Genomic DNA, 20,189 nt, shown 5'->3' with positions numbered 1-20,189 from the left:
TCATGAATACATAATGTCTTACAAGTTCTATTCAAATATTACAGTAGTTGAAATAATGAAAGTTTACTTAACTAAACCACCTAGGAGCAGAACATATAATAAATTAATTTTGGACTTTGTTTTTGAATTGGAGTTATGATAATTTATATCTCATTGATCTTTTTCAAACACAACACTTGAATAAAAAAACTTTTAAAAAAACTTTAGTGGCTTGAATCTACATTAAAAACTAGATTCCTAAATTTGTCTAGCTTAGTGAATACCAGTTATACCACCAAGATTTCTTGAAAATTTCTTAAAAGCTTCCCTACACAAGACAATACACATAAATCAGTCTGTAGCAAGCCTAAGAATCAAACAGAAGCTAAACATTTGTTTTTGTCAACCCCCTTAGAGGAAGTGGCCCAGATTTCTAAAGGCTTGGTGCAGAGCAGCCATGCAGAGGTGCAGAGATCTGTCCTGCCAGGTGCTGGGTGATGGGTGATGAGGTGCCACAGACCCGAGTGGCACCTCCAGACCCCTGCTCCCATTCCCAGCTGATTCCTGGCACAGCCCTGAGCAAACAGGAGTGCAGGTTCCCAGCTACACCAGCACCTTATCAGCTCCTGGTGTATTCCACAGTCTTCACTGGCCCACAGAGTCAATAAAATAATTCCCTCAAGCCAGAATTTCCCTCAGCAGAGAGACACCAGCTCTGGAGATGGTGCTCAGACAAACATAAGTGACAATGCATGCTCCTGACCTGCAGCTTAATGGGATGGTTTCACATCCCCCAGCTTTCCTGACACTCAGATCCTGCTGTAGCACTTGCTGACAGAGTTAAAATTCCTGCACCCTGACAGAGGATGACCTGTTTTTTTTGAGGAAGCATGAGCAGTTTAAGACCAACATGAGAAAAGGTAATATTTTGCAGCAGAGTGCTCCCACAGTTCCCATCAAAGCCTCTGAGCCTCTCGCAGGGCTGAATCCTTCTTCTACACACCATGACTATTCCTTTTGAACTTCTGCTGAGGTTTTAGCTCTGATTTGAGAACAAGATTTTGTATTGATTAGGAAGAGAAAGAGAAAAATCTGGCTTTGAAACTGTTCTTTTGAAGATATTTTTTTCCAGCTTCATGTAAATATCCAATGAATTTGGGAAATATTTGCAATGGCATTCAGGGAGCAGGATAAAATCTTGACATATATGGAAGTTTCTGATCTGATTATACTGCAGAGATTTGGATGAGTGGGTGTCCACTTGGATGAGGGAGTACCCACTTGGACTCACATGCTATCTCCAAGAGGTACTTTTTAGAGCCAATTATCTGATCAAAATTAATTTGTATTTAAACAACTGTAGAAATTAGTTTCTTTCAAGTACTCGCTTTTATAAATTGCAGATGCAACTTCATTATCTGATGAAGTACAGTGCATGTTGTCAAATTCAGGAAGTGGCACACTCACACAGTAACTGAGCACATATTTGTGAATAGCATTCATGACTTCTTAAATGTTAATGTGTACCATAGGGACATAGGCTAATATCTGGAGAACTTTAGAGATTTCTGAAGATGGATGCTTTGATTAGTTGGGCTTAAGAGCACTCTACGTTACAACCAAGCCTCTGTCACATCTGGGAAAAAAGATCCAGCAGCTCACATAGACACAGTAACACCACTTCAGAGCATGATCTAAGTACAGGCACACAAATGAGAGGAAAAAGACTTAACCCCACTTGACAGAGAACTTAATCCTGAGCAAGGTGAAGGAGGCAAATCTCCCCCAGAGCAGGGAACTGAGCCAGCTCCTTGTGAAGCCCCGTCCAAGGCTCAGCAGTAATACTGTCCTGGCTCCAAGTGCCCCTTGGTGTCACACAGATGTCCCTTTGGAGAAGGGCTTGCTGTTGACCTCTGCCTGCTGCCTGTAAAGTCAATGGCAAAGCTCCTACTGGAGGCAATGTGAGTGCAGGCAGCCAAGGGGAAGAGGCTTTTAAGACATTTCCCATAATATGCACAGTGAGAAAGCAACTTTACTTGCACTGTTGGTCTGAACAAAGCATTATCATGCTTTAAGCACACCTGTTTTCTGGTGAGCTACAGTGGTTGTTAGAGCATAAGCACAATCTGCCATCACATAATAAAGTCAACACATTACACTTTAATTGGATGGAGTCATTTACTCAGTAGTAACAGGGACTGAGAAGCAAAACACAACTCCTCATTTTCTTAAATCTATAACCAGCTGCTTTCACTGCAGGAATAAAGGGTACATGCCTCACTTACCTCTTATTCATCTTTGTGTTTTGCTAGGTAATTTAAGAAACATTTACAAAAAACCCCACCGTTTTCAGAGATTGAGTCATTCAGTAATGCAGCTGTTTGCAGGGGAGTCATTCTGCACAGGAGTGCAGGAGGACCTTCAACAACATTTGCAAAGCTGCAAAATCGCTGGATAGAGAAAGCAACAATCCAAAAGGTAAAAGAATTCACATTCCAGAAGAAATGTCCCAGTGATGCAAAATACAGCTTAATTTATTGCACTGAAAGAGACAAGGACTCCAAAATCTTTTGAGAGATTCTGCTGTAGAAAGAGAAAATTAAGTGTATAAGAAATTAATTATTTGCTGCAAGCTTTTTCCCAAATGAAATCTCAGTATTTCTTTTGATGTATTTTCTGGATGCATTTCATTCTAAATGAAACTTTATAACCTTTTAACCACCTCTTCCTAATTCCCCCTTGCTGGCTTGATTAGCACAAATCAGATGAAACATTTGACTGGATAAATATTGTAATGGTTTTTCTTCAATTGCAAACATGCACTGTTGGTGCCATTGTGACAGCATCAAACACAACTTCCAAACCTGGAACTGCTGTCCAATTCCATCTTGCCAAGAAACTATGGATGATTTTAGGAAACAAATTTTAACTATTGACAAATCTCATTCATTACCAAATTTAATAAGTACTTCTGTAAATTCTATGGCATAATTCATCTTAATCTCATAATTTTGTTTTTTCCCCTCCCAGTGTTTGTGGAAGGAGTTGTTTTTCATCAACAGCAAATACTGCTCCACAGTGCAGACAGTGCAAACACACAGACTCCAACCTGAGAATATCTATCATTAGATGAGTAGAAATTCAGCATAAGCTGCTTCTTGTAAGAAGCTGCCATCGTTTAAAGTTTCATCTTCATCCATAATCTTATATCTTTGCACCTGTTTCTCTTCAAGATGTATTTTGAACACAATTCTATTGTATTATACATCCCTGAGCAATCTGTTCAATTCTTGCATTACCAACTCTTTGTATAGACTGAGTTAATAAAAGCTTTTAGTCTGTTTACTCCTATCTACTTCAAAACAAATACATCCAAAAAGCTTTTTTGGGGTTTTTTTTTGAGTCAATGGAGTTAGAAGCAATATTCTGGGTATTTTTATCTATAATTTATTTTGATAAACATATTTACCCAAAATTCTTCTACCTTCACTAAGGCAAGTGCTTCTAAATACATATTACAATGTAACAGAAAGAAAACCCTGCAGACAGCTCATATTGCATTCTCTGGGTATATGGAACAAGACTGTACCTGTAAAAATCATCCTTTAAAAGCAGTGTCAGATCCCACAAAGCAAAGATGTTCCTTCTAATTGCACTGGGCCTCTCATCATCACCATCATCACTGGAAGGAAAAAAATGGCACTGAGACACACTGTGTGGGAGCTGCTGTACACACACAATGTCCATATGTTAAACATGACTGAGACACATGATACTGGGAATGCAAACCAGGGGAACTTAAGCTCTGATTTTTAAAATGGGAACATCTCCTAACAAGTCTAGAACTGACTGCTCCAACAGCAAATAAGGACACCTAACTTTTTTTCCTACTTTGGCAAGTTACACAAGAACTGAAATATGCTTCATATATCACAAAGTATATGCTTATTGGTCCACTTGTAACACATGGAAAATCATTAAATTTTGCCTTTACAGTCACAGCAAATACTGTACTCTAATTGCAAGATGAATTGTCTCCACCTAACTTGAAATACAGACCAAAAATTAGAATGACCAAGTCATACCTTGTTCATTGTCTTGAACAAAAATGAGTAAGTAGTTCAAAGAAAGGGCCTGGAAGTTTGTGACATCCTGTTCTCTCTAAAGTGTTGAAGAAAATCCACCAATGTTCAGAATCAGCAATTACAATAAACTCATTTAGTTTTCCAAGAGATTGTGGCAGAGATAATAGTGGCAGTATTGCCTTCCAAACTAACAAAATGGCACAGACAGCTTTGATATCAATTACTGCCTTTGCAGAGAGAAGACTTCTTGTCGTTGTGGAAGAGGCTCATGTAATGTTCAAGAGCCAGTTCAGATCCCAACAACGTCAGTGTAGTCACTCCAGTCTCTCCTCTCTCTGGTCTGTGGTGACTTTTCAGATTTTCAACATTCCACTTCAATGCCTAAAGTCCTTTAGGAGGTATCCAGACCAAGCGCTGCAGTAGTTTTTACAGTGTTACAAAGGGCTTCTGTAAAACCCGCCTTGGTCTGTGACAATGTTTCACATGCTTGGGTGAGGGCACAGCAAGAAATGGGGGAACGTATTCCTCCAATTTCCCCCTCTGAGGAACCTCCTCCATTACCAGGACCACAATCAAAGGAGACTAAAATTTGCCAAAAATATTCCTTTTAACACAAAGTCCATGTCCCAAACACCTGACTAAGCCCTAGGTCCAAAATGTTTCTCTAAACACAAATAAGAGAAATGGGGTAATGATAGTTCATGATTATGTACAAAATATCTTCTTTGAGTGTAATCTGACAAAAACTTGTTATTTAATATTAGTTCTGTGATTTACTAGGGCCAATTCTTTTCTGGAAAAAAATATTTAGTATTTTCTTATTTAAATTCCAGTATGATTGTTGACAGAGCTTTCATGGACATTTACTTGCAAAAACTTCAGTTACTGTAAGAGGCAGGTCAAGAGAAAAGATGGGGTTTTACACCTCTGCTGTTGGTAGAGACAAGGAAGTAGGAACACAAAAACTTGTTCTCTGCCTATCCCCATTGCCTCCTACGTGGGTAGTGCAGGAACTTGCTCATCCCATAGTGGCTTCCTGCTTGTAGCACATAATCTGAGAGGAGAAATATCCCAGCCCAGTGTTAGCTGCCCTTTATACCCACGAGAGGCTGGCCAGCAGCTGCCTGGGGCTGAGCAGGCACAGCTACACAGCCTTCTTGCAAGGCTGCAAATATGCAAAGGCAACATTGAGTTTTCTTTATTCCAGCACTTGGCAAAAATGTTTTGGATTCTTAGCAAATCTAGGTTCAAACATTCACCCCCAATCAGAGACAAAACCCCTTATTTTTCCAGAGCATCCTCTGCCACTCAGGCACTGTTGTTGTTATTCCCTTGCCATTGTCCCTTGCATTGTCATTGCTGTGATAACACAACTGTCTTCTTTGCAAACGAAATATTCCTGCACATCTCTCTCATTATCCCTCTAAATGAAAGTACCAAAGCAAATATGAGTTAAGATTAGGCTGAGTATACTCTGGTTTTAATTAAGAATATTGTAGAAGTTCTAGTGAGATCCAGTGCTTTCCTTACCCTTGCTAATCCACTTAATAGCTTTTCCATGGCACAGACAGGCTGCTAGATGACCTTATCCTGGTAATAAGGGAAATCAAGCCCTGCCCATTTCTAAAGGACAAGTTAAAAAAATGCCTTCTGGGCTCCTGATATGGTTGCTGCTGGAAGACCAAGTAGCTATCATAGCCAAGGCAAGCTGCTCCCAGCTGAGGTCACCTGAAGGCCTGGCACCTCTTCTCACAAAGGAAGACCAAGTAAAATAAACACATGGGCCTTTAAAGTCTAAAAAACCAGTCTATATTAAATTTTGTAGGACTGGCCTTGGAGAACTTGGTGACCCACCTATAAGAAGTGTGAGTCTGTTTCCTGATAAGAAGTATGAGTCTGTTTCCTGCAGGTTCCTAAATGACTAAAGATTTTGGTTTTATCAAAACCCTAGCTTACCCTCACACATCTCTATTTCCTGGTAGGACAACTACTGGGGCTGCAGTCGAGCTCATCAACTGAGCATTTTCAGTATGAAAAAAGCCAAATGTTCTCCTTTAGAGTCCTTGACATTTGAAATTTATATTTACTCACTCCCTTATGAACCAGAGACTAATAAACCTTCAAAGCACTCTTGGCCACTTGGCACTTTAAGGGCAAATGTAGATTTACACCACTGCCCTAAAACAGACTAGAGTGGTGGAAAACTGAACAGCAGTTTTGGGAACTATTTTGATGCATTTGTTTGTAGAGAGCTATTTGATTTAGGGTAGTATTAAAGAAGAATTAATAAAGGTCTGGTCTTTATTTGATTTCAGAGATTTTTCAAAAGCATGCATAGTGTTGGATTTTTTATAAAGTAATCCAAATAAATGCATAAAATATTGATCTTGCCCAGGAAGGCCAAAATAATGCAGATGTTAAAGTTCCCTGCTCTCCATGTATGTCAAAATCAGTAAAAACTGAAGCAAAACACTACAATTAAATGTATAGGTTAGTGTCTTTCATACCAATATCCCTCAGGTCCTGAAGTCCTGCAAACATTTTCCCCAGCTCTGCTGTGCAGGGACATGCATTATTTATGCACTGTGCATACTTAGAAAAGGCAAGCTCTTTGCCATTCTCAGGTAGTCTCTGAATAACACATAAAAGTACTAGGGCTGCTCAGAGCAGCCCTAGTACAAGCTCTGCAGAGGCTCTTCACAGGCCACTCTCTAACAAACTGTAACCCAGGGATGTGCTGGGAATGCACTTCTGGAAAGGCCAAGGCAGGAGTGAGCAGCTTCTGAAGCTCTGCTCTCAGGGGGCAGTGGTGGCCCAAGACACACAGCCCTACCACAGTGTATAATCAGTGTGGCTGAACACTCAAAGACATTTTAATCCCTCTCCCTAGGCTGCACTTTCTGTCCTTTACCTTCTATACACTACAAAATCCTACCCATGGTTTGATAAATACCTGGAAATAAAGCAGGATAAGAAGTACTGTGGAATGTGGAATGTTATAGCTCCACACTTGTCAGACAGAAGAGATACAGTCCCTTTTAGTGACCCAGCATAGCCAAGTTTGACATGAAACCTGGTTCCCTTCACTCGTCCTCACCAGCTAGTGCTGTCTGTGCTAACACTGCACACAAGCCCTTCCCAGCGTGGCTGACCCTGGCTCTGGTCCCTTGGGCTGGCTGCTCTCCAGACAGAGAGCCATGTTTGTCAGAATGTGAGCCAGCATGGGCTAAAGCTTTTAGCAGAAAGACAGGAGGGGCTGGGGAAAAGCCCCCTCCACACTCAAGCAGCTTCAGACACAGGGACCATCTCATACCTGACTGAGCTGGTGTCACCCAGGGGATGGGATCAGCATGGCTCTGGCATTTGGAAGGTGGCAAGGGCTGTCTGAAACAACAGCTGGCACATTGGAAACAGGGACAGCATTAAGACATGATGGAATGATGTGGCAGTTTCAATCCAAAACTGGGTGGAAACACCAATTTCCTGTAGTGGTAACTCAAGTGCTTCCTCCCTGGTTAGGTAACAAAGGAAGTGTTCAGGACTGCAATATTTTTTCCTGCTCCCACACTGCAGTTCACATGTGTGGGGATTGAGAGACATGGACCATGCTGTGCAAGCAAAGCCAGTTTATAACACTGGTCACCAGCATTTATAGTTCTCTATGTTCCATACAAAATTTTCCACTCAGACCCCTTTGCCCCTGTTCCCGTAGCAACACAATCTCTTTGGTTATCAAGTCCTTGTTACATCTTCTCTTGTCAGAGCAGTCAGAGTGACCAGACATGATGTCTTCACTTTTGTACTTGCCTTGAGTTTATCTCTCCCACAGCTTCCACTGTACCATGGCCAAGAGGCTGGCAGTGCTACCCAGCTCAGCTTCTGTAGCTGTCTGATCTTCCACACACATGGAGTGCACTGAATAAAGATTTTCCATGAGATTGGGAAAGGTTTATCTCTATCAGGCTGGTATTAACTAAGAATATTGTAGAAGTGATACTGAGATCCAACCACTAGTTTTTCTTCATATTTTAGATTCCCAGGACAGATACTGTTTGTGATCTGGTTTGCATGTTACTACACATTTTTCTTACAGTAGTTTTATTTGTTGTATTCCTTAATTAGGGCTGTCAAGCTTCTTCTGAATTCACTGCTTTTAAACCTTGGTTTCATGAGTTACTTTTGCCCCCTGGTTATTCCTGGAAGACAGAGGATTACTAACTGCTGTGGAATTTTATGTAAAATTAAATGCAATAGAAGTTTGAAAACATAGAATGACCTGTTATGCAGTCATAGCTTGTTTCTCATTAGCCTGCAGCAATTTCACTTAAAACTTGTGCCATCAAGTTGTCTATTACTTGCTTTTTAAAAATAAAATACTAACCATCTTTCCAGAGAGGTGATTGAAACCATATATTAAAAATGCAAGTTGTAGTGCCTTCAGGATACACTGTTTCTCAAAAGGCCTTTGTTCAGTTAATCAGACATAAAGGGCTTGGCAGTATCACAATCTGTATATTGGTGTCAAGGACATCACCCATGTGTCACCTCTGTAATCAACCCAATTTGCTAAACTCTCAAGTTCCTTGCCACAGCCTTTAGATGGAAATAAAGCCCACTTGTTAATCACAAAGATAATGGATTTTGCAGTAATTGACAGTGACAGAAGTAAAAACAAGTTGCCTAGGGTAAACAACTACCAAAAGCCTCAGCAGCAGCCAGCTATGATCTGCATTTCTGAATAACAAAAACTGCCCAAATAATTCCCAAAGTCAGAGACAGAGAGAGATACGTGTACTTCCCAGTATTTTCATATGCATCATATGCAACATATAGCAGCAGAAATCCTGCCCTGCAAGTTAAGACTAGGTAAGATCAGGCTGGGACAGAGTGAAAAGCAAGCAGTCCAGAACACCACTGCCAAAGTGCCCTCTCCTCAGATGTCGGTATTTGGAATATTCAGCTACTCAATGCACTACTCTTTTATCATAACTTAAGATATTAAAATCTCTCTAAAGGTGAAAGAGGAAAAGCCTTTTCTGTTAGAGCTGTATTTCATAAAACTGTAGTAATAATTTAGGTCAATACTATTTAAATTTTAAATTCTGAGGGTTCAGAAGTGTGAAGGCCAGATTTTACAAGCAAAACTTATCTAGAAAAAGGCTTAATAATGGTTATTTTTATTTGCACCCTGCTGTCACTCCAGTGAGTTCAGTGCAACAACAGATCTCTGTTTTGATATCCATCCCTATTTTAGGATTATTAAAAAAATACCCAATTCATCATAACATTTCAGAAAAACATATCAATTTCAGAGATAGCAGCTCCCTGGTTATGGATCACAGATTTAAAGGACTACTGGGAGAATAGGATGAGGAAATTTACTTTGGAAAGATTGCACATTCTGACTTAGGAATGAAATACAATCATCAGAAAGCAGGATGTGCTTGGTAATAAGTGTGGATTTCCAGCCTTATAGTTGGCTTGGGAGCTGGGGAAGGTGCTCACTGTTTCCAGACATAACTTTTCCTTTGTCAGCCTGCCACACAGCATTGCTGCATTGTGAAAACAAGACTGCATTTATGCTGCAGTTATCAGAAGACTTTGCTTAGTTTGGCTTCTCTGGGCACCACAGGAGGCAGAGGATTTCACATTCACTTTGCAGAAGAGCAAATTGAGTCATTATGAAATCAGCCTTCTAAACTTCAGGAAATAAGTGAAATTGCAAGACCCCATATGCCATATTAGAGCTCCTTAATATACTGGAGCCGCTAATATTCACAGCAGAAAAGATTCTGGACACTGCTCAGTTTCACAGCACATGTCATACAGCTAGACATGACAAATCACTAGTTCTTTTGCAAGACCAGTGATGTATTTCTCAAAACATGTTCCAGGTACAAAAGAAAATTAATACATTGACAGATATCATTAACACTGACACTGTGCTACCGGTCCATTACCTCTCACATTTCTGAATATTCCACATTTAAGAGGTTCTCTGTAACAAATATAGGAAGTTTTATTAGTGTTCTATCTTTCCTAGCTTCCTTTTGCCTCATAACTTTTTCCACTAGAAGTGTTGTGGACAACACTTTGGCAGCTCTGACACTGCAAAGCACTTGTGCTCACTTCACAACATTTGTCACGTGCCCTCACTGGTCCAATGTCTCACAAGCTGCCGTTATACATGTCATATGCACAATATGAATTCTAAGAACCTATTGTCAAAGCACCTTTAGAGCCAACTTCTTTAAACATTTATGGCTAACTGCTATTCGAGTCAAGTGCACTGTTTATATTACCAAATGTCATATCTAATTCCCTGTTATGAACCCTTGAAATAAAATTATGTGATAATTACACAATCTGTTTGAAATCTGACAAATATATTCCCAGTACAAATGATTTATTAAGATAATGCGTTGCTATAGCATAATAGTACTTCTTAATGGAAGCAGTAAAGCTGTTTCCTATGCTCCGATAACCACAGTGATTTCTTACACAACCACTGATTAAGCAATAGATAATGTAGGCATTTTGGAAACTATACACACCACAGATTTATTTCAGGCTGCTCAGAAGTTATGGGCTGCCTATCTAAATGGCCTGTTAGCAAGTATGAGCTTCAGTTGGGCTGTTTTACTTGTTCTTACCCAATTTAGTGCCACTGCATGAGATTTATGTTTAGAGCAATGCACAGTTTAGTCTCTTTTTGTAAGAACTGCTGTTAATCAGAAAATTAATGACTTGGCTGCTGTGGTGTGAGACATTAGTATTGCCAACCCCGCTCTTCTGGAAGGGACTTTGGGCTGGTAGCTGGTGAGCAGGAAACTCCCCCATGCGGGAAAGGCTCGTGGTCCTGCTGCTCTGAGACCACCACCAGTGACAGTGACTGAGGCCCAGCCTCAGTGCAGCCCTGTGGCATCTCCTGTGTGTCCTCCCCTTGCTCCTCTCCCTCCCACCAAGAGGGGCAAGTGATGCTCAAGAGGGAAAGCAATTCAATGCACTAGCAACTGCATATTACATTACTTTCCTATGTCTTTTTCCCACTAAATAAGAAGTCCATTCTCAACTGTTTCATCATCATTATAATTAGTATGTATGGCAGATAATCAAATTAATTGTTTCTTGGGTTGAAATCTAGCACTGGTAAGATGTTAACAATTTAAATGAGACCCTCAATTTTCTACACATTTCTGCAGAGAGTTTAGTAATTGCTTTAGCTTTTTTCATTCTGCCAATCCATGCTTCAGAACACTGATTTCATTAATGAGCAGCTAAACATGACTGCCCTGCTGATGATTTGTTCCCATGCTACCTGGGAAATGTCATTTGAAATGGCCTAAACTCAGTAAAGGGGCACAGAAAAAAATTAAGTGGCAGCACTTTGTTTTACTCCAAATTGCTACAAGTAGAAGAAAAATTGCATCTTACACAGCCATTTCCAAAAGCATATCCAGAAATTATTGGTGCAACTTGCAAAATCATGTCTTATGTGAAGATGAAAACTCTAACTATGAAGATTTTTTCTGAGCTTTAATTATCATAAATGTATATTCTTCAAGAACATCAGTGCTAGAATTATAGTCTATAATTAAGGAGGAGCTCAAATCTGGCTTGTTCTTGTCTTCACTCTAATTCCTCAGTTATACAACATCTGTACATCATGAACATTTAATATTTCAGAACCAATGTCAAGTGGACATGATGAAAGTAAGACTGAAAAAATATATCCTTTCTTCTTTAGAAGGATTCAATACTTTCTGTGCTTAGCTGAGAGCTTCTGTTTTCATGCTTTCAGGTAGGCAGAGGAACATTGGTTAAGGGAGCAGAATAATGAAGACATGTTTCTTGCTAATTTAGTGAAAATGTGTCCCTATTCATGCAAACCTTTTGGATCTTTTGTTATGTGATTTTATACATGCTCAGATCTTGTCAGATGAATCCTACAGCTGGGACAGCAGAAGGGGAGCCAGGTACCCCACTGCACAAATCAATTCACTGAAATCCTGGGAAGGTTTGTGATTAAACTGGGATTTGCTTCAGCACCACCCTTGCTACTGACTAGGGTAGATCTCTTCATATAAAAGGTTGAACTTTTCAGTTCCCTGTTGCCTGCAAATGACCAGAAGTCTGCTAACACTGCTAAAATTGTTGTAAGAGCATTTTTAGCATCAATAATACATGGCTTTTTCTTAGACTTTGTTGTGATTCAACAATTTCAGCTGAAACATTTCTAAGCAAAATATGTCTAAGGATTAGTAGATGGACAAAGGCATAAGTAACTGAAAGGATGGTCCTAAGGAAAAAAGCAAAAATACAACCAGACACTGTTACCTGTACTGCCAAAGCAAGGATTAGCCCTAAGAGAGGAATCAGCAAATTACTGTCCTCATGAATAATTTTAAGGCAGTTATTTAAATTAGAAGTAGAGCAGGTGTTAGATACTAATCTGCAAAGTAATTACATTAGTTGTATGCAATGTAATTGCAAATGAGTGCAACAGGCATTGAAGTAGGGGGCAGATAAGAGTAACAAAGGTACAGGCCTGAAACTAGACAGGTGAATTCCATGCACTTATGGATGAGGTAGGAATGGGAACTTTCATTGGTTCTGGTGGGCATGTGGCCATATCATGGCCAAGCAGAATTACCAGAGTGCAGCAGAAAGGATGATGCCAACTATGCACCAGTTTTCTGCTCTCCACAGCATTTAAAAGAGCAGTTTGAAAAATGCAAACAGAGTTTGTCAGCTGCTCTGCAGTATTGCCATGAGGGAATAAAGTTCAGTGATATTTTGAGGCATTCACAGATGTGAGAAGGGAACCACAAAGAGTTTGATTTTTATTCAGCTGCTGCCTGCTTCCCTTTCCACTGCTTTTCACACACACACGTGCTGGAAATCTCCCCCTTCACCCCAGCTCAGCTTGTTGATGGAAAGCTTGGATGCATCCCAAAAAAAGAGCTGGCTCACCAGGGGGCCACTCTTCAACCTGTCTGCGGGACAAGGCAGGTCCACCAGCAACCCTGGGCAGCTTAGGAGAGCAGAAGGAAGGACTCACCGATTAGGTTGTAGGCAACAAGTGAAAATGTGTGAGAATCTACCTGGCAGAAAGTTGTTGTTGGGAGGAAAGGGTGTGAGAGGGCCAAGGCTAACTTCACAGGAATGCAAAAAAATGCATTTTAGGCTGGGGAAACAAACTAAGATAACTTGAGGCTGAGAAAGGCCAGAGAGTAGGGAAAGAAGGAAAGGAGGTTTCTAAAAATCCCATCTACTGTGTATAATATCAGGGCACCCTGTAGAAAGCAGGCTGAAGACTATTGAAGACCATTAAAATATAGAAATATGGTTTAAATTCACATGATCAAAGGCAAATCTCCTAGAGAGGATTTCCTGGGTGCACCACAAGTAAGAAATCCCAGAGGAACACCACCACCAGCAGAGGACCATTGCCCAGAACCCCAACCCTTCAGGAGGTTCCCTGCACATTTGGGGTGCTTCTCCACAGCCAGACACTTCTCCTGGCCTTTCCTTCACAGACACTTCCCAGACTCTTCCCACTCACAAAGTGCTTCAGCAGCAATCAGAGCTCCAGGGAGCAAAACCCGGGTCCCAAGGGTTCCCTGGTGAGCCCCTGGTTCACATCACAAACCAGCACTAATGCTCTGAAAATTCTGTATTCACTCAAGACAGGCCACAATCCCAGGTCTGTTCTAGCTTCATATGGAATAGCATGGTTTCTGTGAAGCTTGGTTTTTCTAACTAGAACAAAATGTTCTAAAGGCTAGAGCAAGGAAACAACAGCTTTGCTACAAGGAAGAAGCTGGGGGGATTTTTTATGCAGACAGTTGACATGTAGACAACTATCTTAAAATCAGAGTAAGGAGAAAGATTTTTCTCCACATTTTGTAACTATCAGTGTCCAAAAAACAAACATTTGACTTCTGAGTGGGTTTTCATTGCATTTTTAATTCTCCAAGAATCCTAATGATGATTAGATCAATTCCTGTCCATTAGAATTTGAAACAAATCTGTTTTGCAACCAGTGAGTGCCCTTCTAGTATTTCACTGAGCATTTTTGATAGATGGGTGAATTTAAATAGAACAAAAATGTATCTGATAACGATGTCATTATGCTTTTTCTGATTTAATCAGAATATTTGTACCATATAAGTTCATTAGAATATCAACGAGATGATTCATATCAGGCTTCTTCAGGGAAATAACAAGCATTTTTTAAAATTTTATACTTCCAGCAGTGAGACTTTGTCCTCGCAACCATCCACTTTGCACAAAGCTTTGGTTTGTTCATTGTGCATCTCTGCAGCCTTGTGATCCTATTTCAATGCTTTCTTCACAAAGGTGCCATCACTTAGAAGATGTCATATGAAGAAAAGCATTTACCTTTAACAGGTATTCACAATTCAAGTGAATGCCTTGAGGCAAGTGAGTAAAGGCACATCTAACAGAGCTTCTGGGGAAAATCTCCTCTCTGTTTCTCAGTCACACAAGGAGGGCCAGGAGCAGGCGAGGGCCAGGAACAAGGCACAGTCAGTGCTGCAGGACAATAGAGCCATGACCACCAGGAGTCCCACAGGTACTAATAGTGGTGTCTGGGGACAGGTTGTTTATGCCTATTTGCCAAATACAAACTACACCTACTTTTGGGACTTTTAATATCCCAACCCAGACAGCTGTGGGGCCATTCCTCTTCCCAGCTCAAATAGATGACCCTAATACAATCCAGTTATAGAACTCTGCTGCTGGACTTTCCCACCTTCTTATTCCTGAACTCTATTAATATGGTGTAGAATTCAGAGATGCAACTGAACACATTCATGAAAATTCAGCTTTATCTCAAGCCCCTTTGTTGCCAGGCACCAAAAAACCACTGTGAGAAACAGAAGACCTTGAGTCAAGCACAGTCCAGCAGTGGTTAAAATATTGATGTCTTCTCAACACTGTTTTAATCATCAATTCAAACTCAGCACCATACAGGCTCCCATGAAGCGAAGTGACTTTGTGGGTAAATGAGGCATTAGCAAGATGCTAACTAACTGCTGTTTGTCAGACAGTTTTCAACCAAAATTTTTAGTCTACATGTTTTATTTCACATCTCTACCCATACAGACCATTATTACAAGCCATTGACATCATTAAACTTTAGTACATATTTCTAATTACATCCTAAATATCTAAATGTCTGAAATAACAATGTTCTGAGTTTCAGTCAGACTCTGCATGTTAGTATACACAATAAGAAGATACGTCTCACTAGGTAAGACACTTGAAGGGAGGACTTGGAAATTCAGCTCCAGCATATCACAATTTCAACCCAATCCAGGCTAGAAACAATGACAAACCTGAGGATAACAGAGCAATGAAGCTTGCAAATAGCCCTTTACAAAAAAGGTGGAAAAAACCCATTGTTTTGGTGGTTTTAAGCTTCACAGGTACTTATTTTTAAATTAGAATTGTTTTTTGCTTCTTTGTCAAGTATGAGTTTAATTTCCACATTTGACTGGAGTTAATAAGGAAATAAGAACATTTTCCTCCATGTTATAATAAGGAAATAAGAACGTTTTTCTCCATGTTATTCAGCCCTGTTGAGTCTCACATACAGAGGGCTTGGTGAAAGTTTCAGAGAGAGTTGAGCTCATTTAACTATTTCTGATCCCAATACAGAGGGGAAAAGCACACAAGCAGAACCCCAACCCCCCATTCCTGGTGAAGAGGAGTCATGTATGAAATCTGCATTCCTGGCCTCATGCAGTTGCCTCCACCCCGGGCACAGTGTGTTTCATCTCAGCACTGAGCTACCCAACATCCATTTTACACCTATGAAAGCCAGATCAGGTAAAGATTAATTTTTCACCCATTCCCATGTCTTAGGCTATAAAACACTCCTCTGTTTTTCACATCCTTCCCAAGATATCTGAAGCAGCACCAGCCCATCTGGAGGTTCTGAGTGCATTCAAACTTTAATGTTTTGATGAAAGGCCTGTTCCACCTCTGATGGATATTTCCTTTCCAGTCATTCCCTTTTTCCAACTGCAATTCCACCAAGGCTGGATTTGCTCTAAGTTGTTATTTATTGCACAACAGCAACTCACATAACAACAGGTGAGCTGTTGGCTGATACCAAACAACCTCATCCTCCTCTGTCAGTTTGCAACCTGCTCAAACCATTCTAGGAGTAAAGCAGGAGAGCAGAAGAGGAGCTACTGCATGGCACAGGTGCACACCAAGTCTGAATGCACAACTCCTCCTAAGAAAGCAGTTCACAGCCACGACAATTGGTCTTAGGGGATTGTTTTCTGGAGGCCTGAAAAGCCCTCTCATTGTTGAGGGACCTTTCAGAAAGAATTCTTCCTCTAAGCATATAAAGACTTAAAACCTGCTTTCAGGAAAAAAATATATCACATAAAAAGTTTTATGAAGTCAGACTTTTTTCTTCCTATGGATGGATCAACCATAATTGCAAGACAAGACTTTCAGAAACCCAGAAGCTGTGAAGATATCAAATAAACAATGCTGACAAGGTTTAGTTCAAATTCCCTAACTTACTAAGTATAAACTTACCTTTCCTCTACATTTCTGGGTATCCCTTAAGACCAGTTGCTGTTGGAAGTTAGATTTCAGGCTCCCAGTACCCTTTTTATTTACATAGGCCAAGTGATAACAATCAGTGAGATTCTAATCAATCTAATTCAAGAGATATAGTCTGCAAGATTGCTGCCTCTACATGCTGCACAACTCTAAGCTCACTAAGCATCATCCAGAGTAGCTCAATAAAACTCTCTGCTCAGGCACAGCAATGGTCAAAAAAATCTAATCAAACAATTGGATGCCTAGAAAACATGATAGAAAATAGTGAAATTATAATAATGTCCTCAGATCAATATTACTCTTTCAGAAGGTAAAGAAAGCAGATGAGTGGCAAAGGTGAAGTTATAAACTTCAATTCTTACTGCTTCTACAGGAGGGCATAGGGCTTGCAGAAAAACTGCAAATTGGTGGTGCCCTGATTTTAAAACCACTTGGTCCCCTCATTACAGCAATCAGTGTGAATGTACGTGAGGAACAGGAACCCGAGGCTCTGCCAGCATCTGCAGGCTCTACTCCTGCTCTCAATCTTACAGCCAGAACACTTTATGGCTCAAGCTGTGTGAAATAGATACTGTGGACAGCAGCACAAACGCTGAATTTGTCAAGAGAGCTGACACTGCATCCAGCACATCTGTAATTGCAATCTGGCCCCTACCAGAAGTAATTCCAAGTAACCACTTAGGAACAATATTTTTTCTCTCCCCTCCCTTTCTGTTTTTAAAGAAACTCAGAGAAAGTCTCTTCAGATGACTCAGTGCTTCTCATTCCTGCATCCTGGCAGACTGGGAACTGACCTCTATATGCACGTGCACCCACTCAGCAGTGGAAAATCTAACAGCTGCTGCCTGTGTCCCTGCTGGACAAGTGGGGTCTTCTCAATCTCTTCTGCAGAATATTTACTTGGTGAATAACCTTAGAAGGAAAAGTGTTTCCTGCAGCAATGTGGTAAATTCCTTTTCCCATTGCAATCCCATTAACATCCCACCTTCCCAGGACTGCTCCAGCACCGGAAAAACTCTAGCTGCTTGACAGCCACAAGGAGCTACAGAGACTCTCTGTCCAGATACCTAGGCCATCACTTTCATTAAAATCACAAAATAAAAGCATTTACAGCTACATTTATCTACAGTCTCTGAAAGCACAAAGAGGAAATGACAGGTTTTTCTCTCTAGAACTGCTTTTAGATGAATACACCATTTTCACCAAGGAAGAGCAGTCTTACAGGGAAAGCTACTTTTGCTATCACAGCCAGTTAGCACAAAATACACATTTATCTGTTAAGATATGGTCAAGAGGGAATTTTGGTATGGGTAACATAATCACCACGTTACTGATAGAAAGGCAATTCAAGGTTGTTAAAGCTCACAGCAGGTGCCTGCTGGCTCCCAGTATGTGCTTAAATCCTGCAGTACTCAGTGGCAGGTAGAGATGTTTGCAGAATTGACATCCACAGGATAATGGCATTCAGATTGTAGCAGGCCTGAAACACTTCTATTCATTTTAAAAGAGCATAAGTAAAAACTTTGGGTACCTTAAATGTGAAATCTGTGCTTCCCTTAAGCAAATGAAACTGTAATTTTAGCTTTTATATCTAGATTCATAGACTCTGAAACTTGATTTTATTGTTACACATCTTCACACTGGTTTCTGTTCAAAACTTTGTTTAGCATCCCACTTCACAGGACCACAACTGAAGCTAAAGCAAAAGCTTGAGCAAAGCTGGAGCTCTTTTGTAGATAGTGATGAGAACACTTAGAGAAAGAAAATATTTAAGAAAAATTTACCCAGCTAAAAAAACCAAAAAGGTATAAAAGCTAGCAAGCTGTTACCAACTATATTATTTTCTATTTGAATGGCGTCTTGTTTTCTCAAACTGTATGAAACAAATTGCTGCCCTGGTCTGTGCTGAACTGGAGCTACACTGCAGACACTCAGAACCAAAACTCCTTTTACCACAATTGCCCCAGCACCATAAGGAAAAAAAAAAAAGCTAAGATTTTTAAGGGAAATTGTTTTGACAACATTTTTGTTTTTAAACAAATATTGCAAGTTTTTAAAATAGAGAAATCAGTGGCTGTTATAATGATTTTCACAATAGCAGTTCCAATGCCAAGAAATAATTATGGTTTCAATAAACCATTTGCTATTTTACTGGAAATGTCCAGACTGATGATAAATTTTTACACTGCTCAGTCTGGATGCTAGACCACATCCAACATTAGGAAAAGTTATGAGTTTAATTAAACTAGCTGTGATAACAAGCATTCTCCTTCCATATAATGGTAACAACCTCCCCATGAAAAAACAGGGAATATCTGAAAGGGTTGATTCCATACAATTAATAAATAAATGAAGGCTCAAATTTTCCCACAGGAAAACTTGAAATTCAAAAGAGTTAATTTCAACCTTTCAGCCATATTTTTCCCACAGACAATTTAACTGTGCATCTTTTATAATTATGGAAAAGCATCTTTGACTGACAAAGGTATTCTCAAATTTTTGGTGGCCTTTCATTTTTTTGTTGGGAATATGGACTATCATTAGTAAGAAACACTCCAGTGTGTGCAATTTGGCAAGAAGTTGAGCAAGCTTGAAGCAATTGCCTCCACCAAGACTAGCAAGCTTTGCTATAACATAGAGATCCACCTGAAAGAAGGGGTAGAGCTGAAAAATGTCACTTTTGGCCCTGGGTATGACCAGGTCCTCACCCTGAGGGACAGCCAGGCAAGGACATCCCTGAGTTCCCCTCAGGCCCTGGTGTGGCTGTGAAAGAAATGTTCCTTCCCTAAACTCAGTTCCTTGAGAAAAGGGAGGCTGTGAATCATCAAATAATTAAAAACACTGAAAGGAAAAGTGAAAAACATAATAAAAATTGACTTACAGCACAGGATGGGGAGGTGGGGGCCTGTGGGGCCTTGCTCCTGGCAGCCGCCAGTATTCGGCTCTCTTGCTCTCCCCTCACTCTTAAATTTCTGTCGTGTTTAGGAATAAAGGGTCAAATGTTTTAGCCAAGCCGTGGACTGGGTGTTTGTGTGCAGGTGCTGGCTGTGAGGCTCCTCTGTGAGGAGATTCCCACAGGAATTCTCTGCCACAAACCCACAGCCGGTCACAGCAACGCCACCCTCAGCAACGCCACCCTCAGCAACACCACCCTCATCAATGCCACCCTTAACAACACCACCCTGCAATGGTAGCCCTGTACTCAGCCATGCCACTCTCATCAACGCCACCCTCAGCAACGCCACCCTCAGCAACACCACCCTGCAATGGTAGCCCTGTACTCAGCCACGCCACCCTCAGCAATGCCACCCTCAGCCCTGCCACCGGCACCCCCAGAAAATCACATTTCGGAAAGCAATTTTGTGGTGAAACTCTGAGGAGCACATCATAGTGCTTCAGTGGCCTCAGGATCTTTTCTCACATCAACAGCCCTGGCAGATTTTTAGGGAATTCAGTGCTGTTAAATAACGCTTTTCTGAGATCAGGGGCAAGAAACAGCTCGTGCCACAAACTGGC

General features: G+C 40.6%; 1 long non-coding RNA gene across 1 annotated transcript; it reads right to left on the bottom strand.

Moving 5' to 3' along the window:
• Positions 1–2,228: 2,228 nt before the first annotated feature.
• LOC127059822 (uncharacterized) lies at positions 2,229–19,798 on the bottom strand. Its single transcript, XR_007777996.1, has 3 exons — positions 19,555–19,798; positions 3,569–3,661; positions 2,229–2,562 (listed from the first exon to the last, which is right to left on the bottom strand). It is a non-coding gene; the product is annotated as an uncharacterized LOC127059822 (long non-coding RNA).
• Positions 19,799–20,189: the final 391 nt, after the last annotated feature.

Source organism: Serinus canaria, chromosome 7, assembly GCF_022539315.1.
Source record: "Serinus canaria isolate serCan28SL12 chromosome 7, serCan2020, whole genome shotgun sequence".
Lineage (NCBI taxonomy): Eukaryota > Metazoa > Chordata > Aves > Passeriformes > Fringillidae > Serinus > Serinus canaria.
The sequence above is the reverse complement of the archived record's forward strand: the minus strand, read 5'-3'. Positions and strand labels throughout refer to the sequence as shown.